Source organism: Vipera berus, assembly GCF_964194415.1.
Source record: "Vipera berus genome assembly, chromosome: 2".
NCBI lineage: Eukaryota > Metazoa > Chordata > Lepidosauria > Squamata > Viperidae > Vipera > Vipera berus.
Genome location: NC_138203.1, coordinates 288,655,000 through 288,673,473, shown reverse-complemented (window position 1 = coordinate 288,673,473; position 18,474 = coordinate 288,655,000). Strand labels below are relative to the sequence as shown.

At 42.6% G+C, this 18,474-nt stretch overlaps 1 long non-coding RNA gene across 1 annotated transcript; it reads left to right on the top strand.

Annotated features, from left to right (window-relative positions):
- Nucleotides 1-1,214: 1,214 nt before the first annotated feature.
- Nucleotides 1,215-3,568, top strand: LOC308664669. Its single transcript, XR_014025720.1, has 3 exons — nucleotides 1,215-1,245; nucleotides 1,788-1,873; nucleotides 3,485-3,568. It is a non-coding gene; the product is annotated as an uncharacterized lncRNA (long non-coding RNA).
- Nucleotides 3,569-18,474: the final 14,906 nt, after the last annotated feature.

The window sequence follows — 18,474 nt, the reverse complement described above, 5'->3', positions numbered from 1 at the left end:
AAAGCCCGGGGGCGCTGGGTTGCAGAAGGGCCAGATCGGTGGCTACGCTACTCTGGCCCACCACGAGAGAGCGCCGCCGATCCGGTTAGACAGCGGTCGGGACCCCGGCGGTTTCTCTAGCTCCTTGTGCTCCTAGCGGTCATCCGCGGTATTGTAGTGCGGGATTAGTGCGAGGTTTCCGTGTATGTGTGCGTTAAACCCAAACCTAGGCTGGCTGATCCGGCTTGGGGATTCCCTGCCAGATCCCCCTGAAAAAAAGGGATTTGGCTCCGTGGCTGCCCTTGGTGGGAGTGTGAGAGATGCTCTCCAGGTGAGGGAGGAAAGCTGCTGCCCACCCAAGCCCTAGCAAAGCTTCCTCCCTCTCTGCCTTGGAGTCTGACTTGTGCTCCACCTTAGAAGTGGGAAGCACCTGGGTTGGTCAGGCTCTCCTCCAGAAGAACCTGTTGTCTGGGACTCATCCATGCCACTCTGCTCTGAGGAATCAAAATAGCTTTGAGACCCAAGGAGTCTTTGGCTCCCTTTCACAGGTGTCTTGGAGAAGCAGCAGCAGCAGTGGAAAATGAGCACAAATGAAGCTGTGGTCAGCTTCCATGGCATCCTAGCAGGAAGCCACAGGGGATTCTGGGGAGGAACCAGGGTGAAGATCCTGGAAGAAGATGCCCTTGCTTGGAATGTCCAGCGTTTCAGGGACTTTGGGTACCAGGAAGCCCAGGGCCCACGAGAGCTTTGCAGCAGACTCCACCAGCTTTGCCAACGATGGTTGAAGCCAGAAAGGAACACGAAGGCGCAGATGCTAGACCTGGTGCTCCTGGAGCAGTTCCTGGCTGTCCTGCCTGCAGAGATGGAGAGCTGGGTGCGGGAGTGTGGAGCAGAGACCAGCTCCCAGGCGGTGGCCCTGGCCGAAGGCTTCCTCCTGAGCCAGGCAGAAGAGAAGCAGCAGGAAGAGGCTCAGGTGAGAGATCTACATATTGGCTTGAAAGGTAGAAACAAAGGGAAACCATATCAAATGGACTGCCTGGGCTTTAGGAGAGGAAATGTTTCTTCTCTTTTTCCTTCTGGTTTTGGCTTCAAAATTGCAGACGGGGAGTGAGTTTTTCCCCATCACATTGGCTTTTTACTTTTGTCAGCAGCTGCAGGGAGAGGAACCCTTTGTGGAAGTGACAAGCCATGAATTCTCCGGTCCCCCAGAAGAGCTGGTTTTTGGTGGGAGCTTTCGGGAGGCTCAAAGTGGAGAGATTTTACCAGGTAAGAGGGAACACTTCCTCTGAAGACAGCTTTTATTTTTCTTTCTTGTCTCAGGGCAATGCCGAGGACATCTTGTATAACTGTACATGAATAAGGTGATGCTCCACCTTTTCCTATAAGGGACGCAGTGGCTCAGTGGGTTAGGATGCTGAGCTTGTCGAACAGAAGGTTGGCAGTTTGGCGGGTCAAATCCCGAGTGCCACGTAACAGTGAGCGCCTGTTACTTGTCCCAGCTTCTGCCAACCTAGCAGTTCGAAAGCATGTAAAAATGCAAGTAGAAAAATAGGGACCACTACGGTGGGAAGGTAACAGTGTTCCGTGCGCCTTTGGCATCTAGTCATGCTGGCGACATGACCACGGAGACGTCCTCAGACAAGCGTTGGCTCTTCGGCTTTGAAACGGAGATGAGCACCGGCCCCTAAAGTCGGAAACGACTAGCACGCATGTGCAGGGAAACCTTTACCTTACCACCTTTTCCTAGAATGTATTCTTGCTTTAAAAGTCTATCTCTCCCCCCCCCACCCCAATTTTCTCACTCACAGGGAGCAGGCCAGTTTCTCTGATGTTCTCTGGTGAAATGTCTCGGTTTTGTGGTGGAACAGAAAAAACATCTGAACCTCCAGCTCAGGTACAGAAAGGACTGAGCTCATTTGAGCCTACCTCATAAGATTCAAATTTGATATCTTAGAAATATGGAGTTGGAACACCCTCTTCCCCCCCCCCTATATCAGCAGTCTATCCTATAGTATTGTGCAAGAAAACCAGCAAGACCATCCTTGGGAAGTGGTCATCCATCCTGATACTGTCTCCCCTTGCTCTTCTTTCCTTCGGATTGGATATCACAAGTACCTTCAGCCTTTATTCTAAAGTGTGTCCTCTAATTCAGAGTTCCCCAACCTTTCAGAGTTGGTGGCCCAGGGGGTGGTGGTTTTGTGTGTGGGGGAGTAAACGCACTCATGGCTCGTGTGAATGGGACTGTAAATGCCTCTGCGAGTGGGTCCGTAAAAGCCCGCAATGCTCACGTGAGGGGCCACAAATGCCTGCTACGCTTGCATGAGTGGGCCATGAACCAAGGACGCTCACAGCAATGTTCATGCAAGTGGGGCCATGAATGCCTCCGATGCTCATGGTGACGCCTGTGCAAGTGGGGACGCAAATGCCCAGGATGCTTATGGTGACACTCACGCAAGTGGCCCTGTGAATGCCTGCAATGCTCGTGGTGACGCTCACATTAGTGAGGCCACGAACACCCAGGACACTTGTGGCAATGCTCACGAGTGGCTGCGAATGCCTGCAATGCTCGCATGAGTGGGGCGCCCAGGATGTTTGTGGTGACGCTTACACAAGTGGGGCCATGAATGCCAGTGATGCTTGTGCGAATAGAGCTCTAATTCTTGTATTGCCTTTGTTGCCCTCTTCTGAACCTGCTTTTACCTGTCAAGTCCTTCTGGTGATATGCCTTGAAGTGTTGCCAAAATAAAATAGAAAATACTATGGATGCACTCCTAAGAGTTTCATGGGAAGAGTCATGCAGGCAATCCTTGACTTACAACCATAATGGAGCCTGCCTGATAATGGTCATACGTCATGACAAGAGTAAACCTTGTGACAAATCCAGTTTTACCTTTTCTTTTTTCTTTTTGCAAGGGTTGTTAAGCAAATTTTCCAGTTGTTAAGCAAATCAATTAACTGAACCAATTGTTTGCTATGGGGCTGTTTTTGCTGAAAAAGAGATGTAAATTCCTTTGGTTACTTTGGGTCATTCACTGGTCTACCTCATGGGGTTGGAAGGGAAGGGAATATATGCTGCTTTGAGTTCCTGAATAAAAAGCAGAATATAAATCTAATCAATATTGTTGATGGCAACTTGTTCAATCCTGGATGCGATCTCCCAGCAGTTCCATGACACTGTTGATTTTGGATACCATGTGGCCCTCAGGATTCCCCAGGTCATTGACTAAAGATCAGACAGGAGCTCCCAACATTTTTACATCTTTGAGCAAGGACTCGAGGCCTGGAATTGCGGTGTTTGCAACGCTCACTTGTCAGTTGATCCAGAAGGATGGTGCGGTGGCTTTCATTAAATGCTCTTGAAAGTGTTATAAAATCAGTTAAGTTCCTAATAAGTGGTGGATTCTGCCCATTCTCTCCTGTTACACCATGCAGAAAATGCCCATTGGTTGTTTCTTGGAAATCCTTCCTGACATGTCTATAAGTAGGGGATCTTTTATTCTTTCAGGGTCCCGTCTCTTTTGAGGAAGTGGCTGTGTATTTCACCGAAGAAGAGTGGCATCTTCTAGATTCCAACCAAAGGACCCTCCATGGGGAAATCATGCTGGAGAATGCTAGGAGTGTGGCCTCTCTGGGTAAGGGAGCGTCTGGGTTCTGGGTTCAGATAAAGGGGAAAAATACTTTTTAGTTAGAAATAATTTATTCTCTCTTGCTTTCTCCAAGAACTGCCCAAACCAGAGTTTGTTTCCTGGTTGGAAGGAGAAGATCCATTCTTCTGGAATTCTGAAGGTGAGAGATCAGCAGGAATCTACTCATTGTTTTTTTGGGGGAAAGTGCCCTGAAGAATCTTTCAGATGGTGTTTAATATTGCCAGGAGAAATGGACTTTTGGAAGTCATTTGCCTGATGATTCTGTCTGTTCTTCTCAAATGCACTAATTTCTTGGCACATCAATGGCACAAGGACTGCCCTTCCAGTAGAGCTGTTTCTCTGACATATTTTCCTAGATGTGGGAATTGTGTGGATTTTTAAGATCCATTAACCTTGATGGATCTCTAAAGCAGTGGCCCCCAATCTTTTTGGCATCAGGGACCGATTCCATGGAGAGAGGTTTTTCCATGGACTGGTGGGGGCATGGTTTTGTGTGCTGCCTGCATCCTATAGATGGGGCTTAGCTTGTTTACGTGGCCCAGTTTCTGTCATTCTACAGACTAGTGCCAGTCCACAGACCGGATTTTGGGACCCCTTCTCTAAAGAATCCATTTGGCATATCCCTTTTCTGGGGATTCCTGGATCCCAATATCTATCCTCCTGTTCCTTCCTCTTTCTGTTATGCAAACTGCAGGGAGGTGATCCTGCAATGCCATGCTTTCGACTGGCAATTCTGCCACATGCTTATTCCAGTTTCATGTGGTTTAGAGATTTGTGATGTCTGCCCAAGAGTAGGAGCTCACAAGATTCACTAGTATCCCCTTGGAGGGAAAGTGCTTGAAAATCAGTAGCTATAAACACAGATTTCTATGGAGAGTCTCGTTCATCCAGGGCATAGTTGTCCCAAAGGTGCTTTTTCACGAGACAACTGAACTTTTTCTTTGAAGATGTTACACTTCTCATCCAAGAAGCTTCTTTAGCTCTTACTAGATGTGGGGCTATGCACGGCACAACATAAGGGAACAAACCCATCAGGACAAGATTCAGCAGTTCATCTGCATTTAAAAGACAAAGGCCACTCTTTCGAAGACAGCAAAGTCCTCATTTTGGACAGAGAGGACCGCTGGTTTGAAAGAGGGGTCAAAGAGGCCATCTAGGTCAAAACTGAACAGCCCTCTCTCGGCAGAGGGAGGGATATGACATCATTATCTTCAGTCTACAACACAGTCCTGTCAGTAGTTCCAAGAAAGCTCCACACCTATTTGCACTACTCAGGTGACCCTGACAACACAGATAAACCTCCAGGTGGTCTCAAGGACTCTGTAAAAGAATGCAAATGACCAGCTATCTGCAAGGAGTATAAATTCTTCAATTCCCCACCATCCAGTCAGAGCTGAAGAAGCTTCTTGGATGAGAAGTGAAATATCTTTAAAGAAAAACAAGAAAGTCCAGTTGCCTCGTGAAAAAGCATCTTCTAAACCAAGATTCTCTTGGAGAAACAGGCCAACTCAATTTTGCAGGCAACGTGGGGAGAATATGACTCCGTACTTCCAAATTAATGTAGATCAGTGTTGCAACATGCATTTATTATTTGACCCAGAGGTCTGAATTCACATACATCTAAAATCTGCTGAATGGAAGCTGGTAAAATGGAGATGTTTTCTGTATTGGATGATTTCAGTCTTACAAAATTAACAGCAAATCCTTGTCAGTTATCTTATTGGGCTGTTGTTGAGTATATTTGTGTTTGGAACTGATGCGGAGCGGTTGCAAGATTTGGGTTTGGCTAGTCTAGAAAAAAGGACTAGGAATGACATGATAGCAGTATTCCTGTATTTGAGGGGCTGCTACAAATAGGAGGGGATCAATTTATTTTCCAAAGTATCAGAGGGTAGGATAAGAAACAATGGATGGAAACTGACCAAAGAGAGAAGCAACCTGGAATTAAGGAGAAACTTCCTGACGACAATTAACCAGTGAAACAGCTTGCCACCAGAAATCATGGACGTTCCATCACTGGAGGTTTTTAAGAGACTGGACAGCTATAGGGTCTCCTGCTTGAGCAAGGGGCCAGACTAGAAGACCTCCAAGATCCATCTCAGCTCTATTCGGATTCTGAATCCACTTTACATTCTGCTACAGCAGCTTAAATTCTCACACAATATGGATTTGCAATAATCTTGGGCTGTTTTTTTTGCCAACCATTCTTCTTCAGGCAAATTTAAACCAATGGCTGGAAGACAACCTTTTTCCTACTGGTTGTCTTTTATTGCAGGTTCCCCACCCCAAATCTCCAGGCTTACACATTTCCTCATTAAATCATATTTTGAAAAATGATACTATCATAAAAAATGGGGAAAATGCATGCTTTGAAGACGTTTTCCTTCTCAATCAAGAAGAAATGTCTTCAAAGAAAAACAAGAAAGTTTAGTTGCTGTTGCACCTTTGGGATAACTATGAGCTGGATGACTGAGAATCTCTATAGACAAGAAACACCCAGAAAAGCTGCAGGGAGCATGGAAATACAGAAATTTAGATGCAGCTAAGAAGACCCTTCTCTAGTGATCATCTCCATTTTTTGCTTTAAATTTGTATTTTTTCTCTCTCTACAGCAGGTGATGGGCAGAAAACCAGGAAGTGCATGGAGCCCCCTCCGATGTACTTCGATCGTAATTTGCTTTCAAGTTCATACACAGGGGAGAAACCCTACAAATGCTTAGAATGTGGAAAGGGCTTTAGTATGAGCAGCCACCTGCTTTCCCATCAAAGGACTCATGCGGGAAAAAAGTCGTATAAGTGCTTGGAGTGCGGAAAGAGCTTCACGCAGAACTTCAGCCTGACAGTCCATCAAAGAACTCACACTGGGGAAAAACCCTATGAATGTGTGGACTGTGGAAAGTGCTTCAGCCGCAGCCAGCACCTCATTCAGCACAGAAGCATCCACACAGGGGAGAAACCATTTCAATGCACTGACTGCGGAAAGTGCTTCAGCCGCAGCCAGCATCTTGCCCAGCATCGAAGTATCCACACAGGAGAGAAACCGTACAAATGCATGGAGTGTGGAAGGCGCTTCAGCAATAGTGGAAGTCTAAATACACACCAGAGAACTCATACTGGAGAGAAACCCTATAAATGCCTTGAGTGTGGGAAGAGCTTCAGCAAGAGCAGTAACCTTACAGCCCATAAGCGGATCCATACGGGGGAGAAGCCCTATCAATGCTTGGAGTGTGGGAAGAGCTTCAGCAAGAGAGGGAACCTTTATAAACACCAGACAATCCACACAGGAGAAAAACCTTACACATGCATGGAATGTGGAAAGAGTTTCCGGATGAGTGGGAATTTTTATAAGCATCAAAGAATCCACACAGGAGAGAAACCATATGAATGTCTGGAGTGTAGGAAGCGCTTTGCTCTTAGGCATCAGCTGACTTCACATCAAAGAACTCATGCTGATGAGAACCCATTTCAATGCTTAGTGTGTGGCGAGGACTTTAAATATAGTGAGCAACTTACTCAGCATGAAACCACCCACACAGCATCCAGCCAAGATGGAGACTTGGTTGGAGAAACTTCAGCTCACTTTGAGACCTCCTATTTCTCTTTGTACCCTGACAATTGTTTAATCTCCTTTATTTGGTCTGGAAACCGGTGATTATTGTCTCTTTTGGTATTTGGGGCAGTTTGTGAATAATCTGAACCAAGAGACATAATGTAGTCCTCTCTCCAGGCAACATCTGAATGGAAACTGAGCTTCTAATTGAAAAATAACTACAACTTCAATCATTTTTTTTAAATGATTGGTAATATTTATATTGCAAACAATGTAGTGGAGAATGGGCTCAGTCAACTGGAAGCCACCCATAACAGAACTGCAGAAGGAAATTACATTCTCTGGTTGACCTGGGATCTCATCCAGAAGGCACTCTTTTTACAACAGATGTGTGATATGAAATATCAATTCAAACATGAGTAAGAATTTGAAAGGATTCATCTTTTCACATTCATGGGTGGAGCCAGGAATGCCATACTCATCGGTTTTATCATGCAAATGTGGCCTGTAATATCTATGTGGCTTCAACTGTTGCCTTTTCTTGTCCCCATTGCATTTGATGCGCTTTGATGAATTATGATAGACTTCCTTATCTTAATTTTCAAAGATCTTCTGAACCCTGCTCATGTTAACAGAAAGGCTTAAATGGGATCCATTCAAAATCTCTTAGGATGATGCCAAACAGGTGGCTGATAATTGGTAGACTTTTTCAAATGACATCCTTTTGGTGAAGAAGAATCTGAAATATTACCGTATATTCTTGTTCCTGCAACTTTCACCATCCAATAGTCTGAGATTTTCCTCCAGATGTGGCATGTTTTATCATCTCCTTGGGTTGAAACCTCTTTGGAGAGGCTCACTCACAATCTGGTCTTAATTGGACACCAGTTCATAATAAAATATCAACACACTTTTTTCTGATCTAACTGGACCTCCCACTCAGCCAATGAGTCTTTGAAAGCTCTTAAACATTACCTAGACTTGTTACAGGTTTATTGTAGTATTGTTACTTCTATAGCGATGTAAATCTTTTTTACAGAGTTTTCTGTAATTGCAGGTATATAATTTATACTTTTTATCGTGGTTTCTTTTTAAGTATTTTATTGCAGCAGTGAAATAATTTTGCCACCTTTCTATTAGTAGGAGACTGTAGATAAAAGAGGTGCAAAGAATGTTGTCCATGTCACAGAAATAAGGATTTTAAAAACTTTTTTCATCCTCTGACTCTGTTCCCACAATACCTACTGCCTTCTATTATTTTTAAATTTAGAGGCCGGGTGACTCCAGGACAATTTTGGGAGACTAACACTTTAAAAAAGAAAACAAGAAGAATCATGTATGTCCAGACAAGCCATACCACATGGACCACAAAAATGCAAATGAGAGACCTAAATGTATTTTCTTGCTGTCTGTAGGTCCCAAACTGTTGTGTTGGCAGTTTGTAATCACAGATGATTTGGTCTGCATAATCATGGCCATTTCAGCCATTCCCCCCCCCTTGCTACTAAGAAGGGAGGGAGGCTTCTGCTTCCTGCCTTATTTCCTTTTTTTTTATCCAAACAAAATATTTTTAAAAAAGCAAAAAATGCATATGACTTGATTCAGGATGGAATTGCCATGGTCAAATTCAGGGAGATTATCTGCCTTCTGCTCATATCTGCTTGGGTTAATTTGCATCACTTATCTCTGCTGAAGATGCGTATGAAAATTTAAAGGGACATAGAGACAGCATTCCTAGAAAAGGCCCAGTTTTGTAGCACTTCTAAGACTTTGCTTTGATTTTAGAAATTTAAGTAACCTCAACCGTGGAACATTCTACCCTGTTTGGTTGGATGGAGTTAGTTTAACCTAGGGATGTGCCAAATAGTCTAGAATCTAGATAAACAAAATAGGTTTATTTTAAATGCCTACTGAAATACAACTCTAGTTAAAAGATGTTCATGTTGAATTAAAAGTGGAAAAGAGAAATCAGGGAAGATCATGTGAATACATTGTGCTAAGAACTGTTCACAGGAGAGAGAAAATAATGAACGCAGCCTCCTTGCATTCAACACATAACATTGCTCTAGGACAGGGCTTTTCAACTTTTTCACCCAACTTTTTCACCCTTTTTTGTACCACTTTTAGGATATGGCAACATCCGAGTACCACCAGTCGCCTAGCAAGGTATCAAAAACTTGACCCCACCCAAAAAAGGAAAAAAGTGATGAAGTACAGGTAATCCTCAACTTACAACAGTTCACTTAATGACTGTTCGAAGTTACAATGGCACTGAAAAAAGTGCCCCCCAAGCCACAGCCGAGCAAGACACCTGCCTGCCCACCCGGCGGCGCTCTTTCTCCTCTCCGAGGTTTTCATTTTTGTGAGCATTTCTGTTGAGGATTGGCAGCGGGGGTGGGGGGGGTGTGTTTGATTTTTATTCCCCCCCTCTCTGCTGGGTGGTTGCAGCAGGGTTTGGTCACTTCACATGACCTTGGGACACTGTGACCGTCATAAATATGAATCAGTTGCCAAGCATCTGAATGTAAATCACAAGACCCTGGAGATGCTGCAACATTCCAGATGATCGGGGCTTCTTGTGGGCTCAGCAGAAGCACCAGGATCAGTGCTGAGCTCCAGCTGGAGCCTGGCGCTGATCCTGGCACTTCCATTGAGCCCTGACAGCCCCGAAGAAGCGCTGATCCTGGCGCTTCCGCTGAGCCCTGACAACCCTGCCATCTCTCACTCAGACTTGTGTGGTGCTGTCACTGGTTCAGCTCATTCCCCTCTACCACTTTTCTAGGATAGTCACATACTACCTGCCAGATGCCAATGTACCACAGGTGGTACCCGTACCCCTGGTTGAAAAGCCCTGCTCTAGGATTGCTTGAATTTTGTTTCAGACCAAACCTAGAACCATGTTTCTGTTGAACCATGGCCAACACAAATAGTTTGACAGAAGTTGGAAAAAACAGTGGTTTGTTTTGTGTTCCAAACCAAATACATGTTCTCTTTTATGTCAGTCCTGATTGGATCTCTTTAGGGCTAAATCTAATCTGACTCAATTTTAAGTGTATGTTGTAGAGATAAAGCTTCTCTTTTTAAAATTCTCTTTGCTTTTATCAGTCATATGATGAATTGCTATGCTCTTACATTGTTTTTCCAGTTGGAGTTCATGAAGAATACATTGTTTTTTTGTTCTTAATATTTATAGTAATTATTTATGGTAGCTTCCTTTGTAATAAAAAGTTGAAAGGATTGTAGTTGCCTTCTAAATGTTTACAAATGTTAGCTAAGTTGAAAAGAGAAAAGGATCAACGGACACAGCCTGTTTCCAAGAGATTTTTCATTCTTCCAATGGGAAATAAATTTTATTAAATGACAAGGCAAGGGTGTATTTATTGGAAGCAAGACAGAAATGATGCTATTTTAATTAGGAAATCCTATTTGATCTGTTGATCAAGATTTACCCAATGACATAGTGTTGCTGTTTGATAACCCAGTCTTTAACAGGGAAGGTAGAAAGAAAGAGAACAGCCTGCGGCAAGATGTAAGGACTTGATTACAACAGTGAATGCACCTTTGAGATAGCTAAAAAGCCAAGTTGAAGACAGCTCTTCCTGGGAAAAATGCATGTGGTCACTAAGAGTCAACATACTTGTGGCACATAATTAACATTTGACTGGTACATCAACTCAGAATATATATGGTCCAGCTGAGTGTTTTCAAGCAAGTAGATATTTGGTTTCAACATCTGTATACTGTTAATGTTGACCATATTATAATTAGTTTCAATTCCAATTTTGGATGATTTTCTAAATTGCAGTATCCCTAAACACTCCATCTAAATTACCAAAATTCTTTTCTAGCTCTAAATACTAAAATTCTTCCAGATTTAATGTGTGTGAATGTTTCTTCAGGAAAGTGAACTGCGCTTATATTTAGTTTGGTGTTTTTCTGCATACTGTCGTGGTACATTTTATAAATCCTTCCAAAAGTTCATTTAAATCAGGGATTAACTCAAAATTCCACTGAAGCATAAACTGTGTATTATGGCACAGGAGGCAGTCCAAGCAAACATAAAAAAGGTGGGGATAAAATACATTTTCTTTGAAACTGAAAACAGGAAATGACCCACTTAACTTTAATGGCAATTGATCAGCATATATGTTTACCCCATGCCTTCTACTCGTTCAAAACTTAATGTTAATCCAACTATTTTCCACTATAACCATCCATTTTCTATAGGCCCTCTCTCCACTAAATTCCTTAAAATCCAGTTTCACTATATTCTCATACCTTTAAGCCATTCGAGATCTCCAAAATATTTGTTCATGGCAGACTTCTCCAATTCTGTCGTCTTAATAATGACCGTGTCTCAATGGTCACTCTCATTTTCCTACCGAGCTCAAGTTTTTTTTAATCTTTTTCAGTTTCAGTTTTCTAGTTTTGTTCGGTTTAATTCATCTTTCTTCGCCTTTTCGGCCCGGTTTCTCTTTTCTGAGGGAAACTTTCCCCTCAGGGCGGCCCTTGAGGGAAGCCAAAAAGCGCCTCTCCCTGCCGGCTTTCCTCAGCAGCTGCCTCTCTCCCGGTTGCCTCTCCTGAATTTAATTCGATTTAATTTGAATTTCACTCTTGTTGAATCTGGACTTTGGGTCTCTTCCTTCTACCTTTCTCCCAGGAGCTTCGCACCGTCAGAACACACAAATGGCCGTTTACTTCTTCCCGCCTTCTGCCAACGGTTCTGTTTGATTGGCAGCTGCGTCGTCCTGACAACGGGGGCGTGCCAAAGAGGGAGGAGGAGGAGGAGGGGGGGAGAGGCGGCTTAGAAACTGCTGGTCTGTCTGTCCTGTCACAGGTGACTGACTATACAGGAATATAATATATTTATATATATATATATATATTAAATGGTACAGAATTAGAGCATTCCCTTCAAAAGCATTCCCTTTCTTAGGATCTTGCGGAAGAACAGGGTAGAACAACAGCTAATGACCCTCTTTTACCGGTCTACCATAGAGAGCGTCCTCTCGTATGGTATTGTGGTTTGGTATGCTGGTCTGACAGCCGCGGACAGGAAAGTATTACAGAGGGTAGTGAGCACAGCACAAGACATTGTGGGCTGTTCCTTGACACCACTGGATGACATCGCCAGGGCTCATTGCCTTGGAAGAGTGAGGAAGATTGTCAGGGATGACTCACACCCTGGACGGTATCTCTTTACTCTCCTACCATCCGGTAGGAGATACAGGAATATAGCCAGCCATACCAACAGGCTGAAAAATAGCTTTTATCCGTGGGCTGTTAGGCTTTTAAATGGGACATAATCTTATGCAGAATTGACTTGGGAGGCCGGTGTGTGGTGTAGTTGGTTCACATGGTGTGGTAGGATGGAGGGTTTGTTGTCACTGTGTGTTGGGGGGAGAGAGCACGGGGGGGGGAGGTTCAGCTAATCTCAATGTACACATGTTGTACTTTGACAATAAAGGTTTTATTATTTACTATTATTATTTATTAAAAGATGGGTCCAGCTTCTGCTCCTCCTTGGAAAATTCAACAATTTATGTATGTTTTCTTTAGGCAAGAAAAACCAAATGTATAGGTATAAGAGGTGGTACCTGGCTCAATAGTAATAACTCTGAGAGGGATCTTGGAGTCCTAGTGGACAATCACTTAAAGATGAACCAGCAGTGTGCTGCAGGTACCAAAAAAGCCAACACAATCTTAGGCTGCATTAACAGGGGTAGAATTCAAGATCACATGAAATATTAGTACCGCTTTATAAGGCCTTGGTAAGGCCACACTTGGAATACTGCATCCAGTTTTGGTCACTATGATGTAAAAAAAAGATGTTGAGACAATGGGGGAAAAATCACGATACGTTGTGCGATGTCGTGATACATCACGCGATGTCATGTGACATCGCAAGTTTGACATACCTGCTCTAGAAAAACTACAGAGAAAAGCAACAAAGATGATCAGGGGACTGGAGGCTAAAACATATAAAGAACGGTTGCTGGAATTACGTATGTCTAGTTTAATGAAGAGAAGGACAAGGGGGGACATGATAGCAGGGTTCAATATCTCAGGGGCTGTCACAAAGAAGAGGGAGTCAAGCTATTCTCTTAAAACATCTGAAGGCAGGAAAAGAAGCAATGGATGGAAACCAATCAACCTAGAAGTAAGGAGAAATTTCCTGACATTTAGAACAATGAATCAGTGGAACAACTTACCTCCAGAAGTTGTGAATGCTCCAATACTGGAAGTTTTTAAGAAGAAATTGTACAATCATTTGTCTGAAATGGTAAAGGGTTTCCTCCCTGAGCAGGGGGTAGAAGACCTCCAAGATCCCTTACAACTCTGTTATTCTACTTTATCCGTCTCACATTTACTACTATTATGCCAGGTACCACCTATACCAGGGGTCTTCAAACTTGGCCCTTTTATGACTTGTGGACTTCAACTCCCTGAATTCCTCAGCTGGTGTGCCTGGCTGAGGAATTCTGGGAGTTGAAGTCCACAAGTCATAAAAGGGCCAAGTTTGAACACCCCTGACCTATACTATACCTGTGCATTTGGGTTTTTTTCCTAAATGTAAAAGAGCAACAAGGATGATTAGGGAGGCTAAACCATATGTAGAACTGTTGCAGGAGTAGGGTATGGCTCGTTTAATGAAAAGAAGAACTTGGGTGACATGACAGCAGTGATCTGATATTTGAAGGGTGCCACAAAGAAGAGGGGGTCAACCTATTCTCCAAAGCACCTGAGGGCAGAAGAAGCAATGGATGGAAACTAATTGTTGAGATATTAAAATTTAGTGGTTGGAGCAGTGGGGTTGTGCAGTGAACCAGAATGCATAGTTGTGACTGATTGGTGGTTACTGTGCGTGTGGAGGGGGAGTTTCCCTGTTTTCCCACCTTTTTCTTTTGTGTGCCCTGTGATTTACCTGATGAAGTTCCTGCTTGCCTGACTATCTTGTTTGCTCAGTACAGAATTGTAAAATATATTTATGTAAAACTGCAAGTTTGTGTCAGTGTCTCTGACTCCATTTGGACACTGGCTGGGCAATTCCCTGACACTAATCAAGGAGAGACCCAATGTAGAACTAAGGAGAAATTTCCTTCCATTATATATTCAAGATGGACAGTATTTAATATTTATTTGTTATGTATATGTAGGGGTGTGGGTCTATACATATGTTATATATAGTATGTTTCGGTGTGCGTCATGTATGTGTTTCACTTTGAGAGCGGGCAACTAAATTTTGATGTGTGCCATTGTGCCCACAGTAAAAAAATGACAATAAAAGTTGTCTTATCTTATTTCCTGACAATTTGTTCAAGCTTGGGTTTTTTCTTCAGCAAACATATACTGTATTTACCAAAGTAGACAACATAATTAGGGCTTTGGTTTTATGTGTGGCAGCTTGTCATATTTGTCTTGATCAGGGTTCTTGTAATGTGTGCACTTGGTTCCGATGGACCTACGTGCATTGTTTCATCGTAGACTGTTCCTATTGTTGTGTACTGGGTTCGTTGCGCAGGAATGAAGATGAGGCGAGTGAGTTCAGCAAAGAGCATGGTTTATTTCTTGCAGGATCTGAACTGGAGAACTGAGCTGCAGCTGCAGCAATTTATAGCCTAGCCCCTAGGCGGCAGCCAATAGGTTTAAAGCAACCTATTGATGCATAGGGGCAGCCAATAGCAGCACTGAAGACGGGGTGTCTGAGTTGCTGGGAGCCGTTAGCTAGCTCCAGCTTACCACTTGTGGTGTTACACTCAAGCCCAATACATTACACCCCTCCCCTCTTAGAATGAACAACATCATAGCAATAACAAAAGTGATTACAACAATACAGTTTACAAGATTTAACAATAGTGTGAATAGGATCCACTTAACAATACAATAACACACTTACACTCCTTCATGGATTGCTGCCTTGTCGTGGCGAAGGGGCTTGCGTAATTCAATGAAGCTATGAGCTATGCCGTGCAGGGCCACCCAAGACGGAAAGGTCATAGCAGAGAGTTCTGACAAAACGTGATCCACTGGAGAAGGAAATGGCAACCCACTCCAGTATCTTTGTCATGAAAACCCTATGGACAGTACCAAAAGGCAAGATGATATGATGCTGGAAGATGAGTCCCTCAAGGCATCCAATATGCTACTGGGGAAGAGCAGAGGGCTAGTACTAGTAGCGCCAGAAAGAATGAAGCGACTGGGCCAAAGCCAAAAGGACGCTCAGCTGTGGATATGTCTGGTAGTGAAAGGAAAGTCCGATGCTGTAAAGATTTTTTCTCCATAGGAACCTGGAATGTAAGACCCATGAATCAAGGAAAGCTGGACGTGGTCAAACAAGAGATGACAAGACTGAACATTGACATCTTAGGTATCAGCGAACTAAAATGGACAGGAATGGGTGAATTTAATTCAGATGACCTCTTAGAAGGATTAACTGGATTTGAGATTGTTAAAAGGGTTAAATATCTGGGGGTGATTTTGTCGCCCTCTAATACAAAGCTATATAAAAATAACTATGAAAAATTATGGGGAAAAATTCAAAAAGAATTGGAGAGTTGGCAAAAATTGCAATTGTCTTTGTTGGGACGGATTGCAGCAGTGAAAATGAATGTCCTGCCCAAATTTTTATTTTTATTTCAAATGATACCGATTCTTAAGAAAGATTCTAATTTGGAGGAATGGCAGCGTGGTATCAATAAATTTGTCTGGGCAGGGAAAAAGCCACGAGTTAAACTTAAGATTATGCAGGATACTCGTGAGAGAGGTGGCCTTAAGCTGCCCAATTTGAAATTATATTATGAAGCTGCTGCATTAGTAGGAATAAGCGATTGGATTAATTTGACGCAATTGAGGTTATTAAATCTTGAGGGCCATGATCTGTTGTTTGGCTGGCATGCATATTTGTTGTATGATAAGAAGGTAGATATTGTGTTCAGGATGCATATTTTAAGACAGGCATTGCTGAGAGTTTGGAAGAAGTATAGACATAAGTTAAGCAGCAAGATACCATTGTGGGCAATTCCAAAACACGCAATAGAAAATATACATGCTGGCTTTAAACATGATGTGACTACGTACAAGGAGATTTTAAGTTTGGAAAGGAATATTTGGTGCTTGAAAGCATATAGCCTGTTGCGAGAAGAGAAGGTTGTCCAAACTTGGTTTCAATATATTCAATTACGGGCCAGGTGGAAAGAAGACCAGAAAAATGGATTTATAATGACTGATGAAAATTTGATAAAGCAAATTAGAAACCAGGGACCAGCACATATTAAACGGATATATCTTGCATTGCTGGAGATTGATTCAGAAACGGAGCTTGTTAAAGATTGCATGATAAAATGGGCCCAAAACATTCAGGAAGTTATTACAATGGACACCTGGGAGAAGATTTGGGTGAGGAATGTAAAATTTACTCAAGCTCAAAATTTAAGAGAGAACTTTTACAAAATGTTTTATAGATGGCATTTAGATCCCAAAAAGCTTGCAAGTATGTATCCGAAATACCAGCCTAAATGTTGGAGATGTGGTGATGAAGATGCAACATATTTTCATATATGGTGGACATGTAAGAAGGTTAAGGCTTTTTGGATAAAAGTCTGGTGGAATATGCAGAAGATTTTTAAACGGAGGATAAAGTTTTGTCCGCAATTTTTTTTGTTGGGAATAATTGTTGACGCTACAGTTGTGGACTCTAAGCTGATGTTGAACTTAGTTACGGCAGCAAGACTTTTGATAGGTCAATATTGGAAGAAAGAGGTACTGCCGACTATAGAAGAATGGACTTTAAAGGTTTCCGACCTGGCAGAGATGGCGAAGATTTCAGCCTATTTGAAAGATCATTCGCAAGAACGTTATATTATGGAATGGAGAAAATGGATTGAGTTTATCCAGAACAAGTATAGGGTTAAGAAGTTTTATGTAGCATTCGAATGAGTCTTCTTTCGTTTCTTTTTCTTTCTTTTATGCTAGTTTTTTTTTATATACATTTATTATGGTTAAGGTGTGTTTTATCCTATATAAGCTAGAGAGTGATGGATTTTAGAATCTATAGTCTTTAGTATATGGTAGTTTATGATTGCTTTTTTACATACATATACCTTGTATTTAGCTCTGGGAAGTCGGGGGGGGAGGGGGGGTGGAGGGAGGAGGGGAGGGAGGGACGTTGGGGGGAGGTAGGGGGGGTAGAGGGAGGGGGAAGGGTTTTTTTTTTTTTTTTTTTTTTTTCTTCTAATGGAAAACTGTATTTTAAAACTTTTCAATAAAAAAAAAAAAAAAAAAAATTCAGATGACCATCAGGTATACTACTGCGGGCAAGAATCCCTCAGAAGAAATGGAGTAGCCTTCATATTCAATGAAAGAGTAGGAAAAGCAATACTGGGATACAATTCTCAAAATGACAGAAGGATCTCAGTTCGAATCCCAGGCAAACCATTCAATATCACAGTAGTCCAAGTCTATGCCCCAACCACCAGTGCTGAAGAGGATGAAATAGACCAGTTCTATGAAGCCCTACAGCACCTTATAGAACTAACACCAAAAATGATGTCCTTATCATCATGGGGGATTGGAATGCTAAACTAGGAAGCCAAAAGATAACTGGAATAACAGGCAAGAACTAAAGAGCCTCTTGTTGCGGGTGAAGAAGGAGAGTGCAAAAGTTGGGTTGAAACTTAACATTAAGAAAACCAAGATCATGGCATCTGGCCCTCTCAATTTCTGGCAAATAGATGGGTAACAAAAGGAGGTAGCGACAGATTTTATTTTCCTCGGCTCCAAGGAAAATGTTTCAGGTTATTTTTAAGGATAAAGGCCTTGATCCTTGGTTAAAGCACAGAAAAGCCAATTTTGGACTATTGTCATGGTTCCGAGAGATGAAACTCTTCAAAGAACTTGGAGGCATTGTTTACCTTAAAGAATCTTTATGTGAGTACCATAGCATTGGCACTAACATAGTCGAAGCCAAAAACTGAGTTCCCCTCCACCGAGCACATAGTATGAAAGGACAGTTCCCTCCCATTAACAGTCATAAATCACATTCACCGATTAGTTTGAAATGCAGGGTTCCCCTCCAGTTCTCCAGCCCACCAATTCTTATCATCTGTTATTTCAATAACCTTGGTTCTCACACTAGGTTTAGCTAAACTCTCGTGCACATTCCTCCCTCCAGCATCATCTAACTCTAACTCTAACTCTTAAGAGTAAAGCATAAGAAGAAAATGGTTGCATCTCCATCTGTTGTCAAAGCAAAAACATCCGATGTTAGCAGCGTCAACAGCTACTGTAAGAGGTAAAACT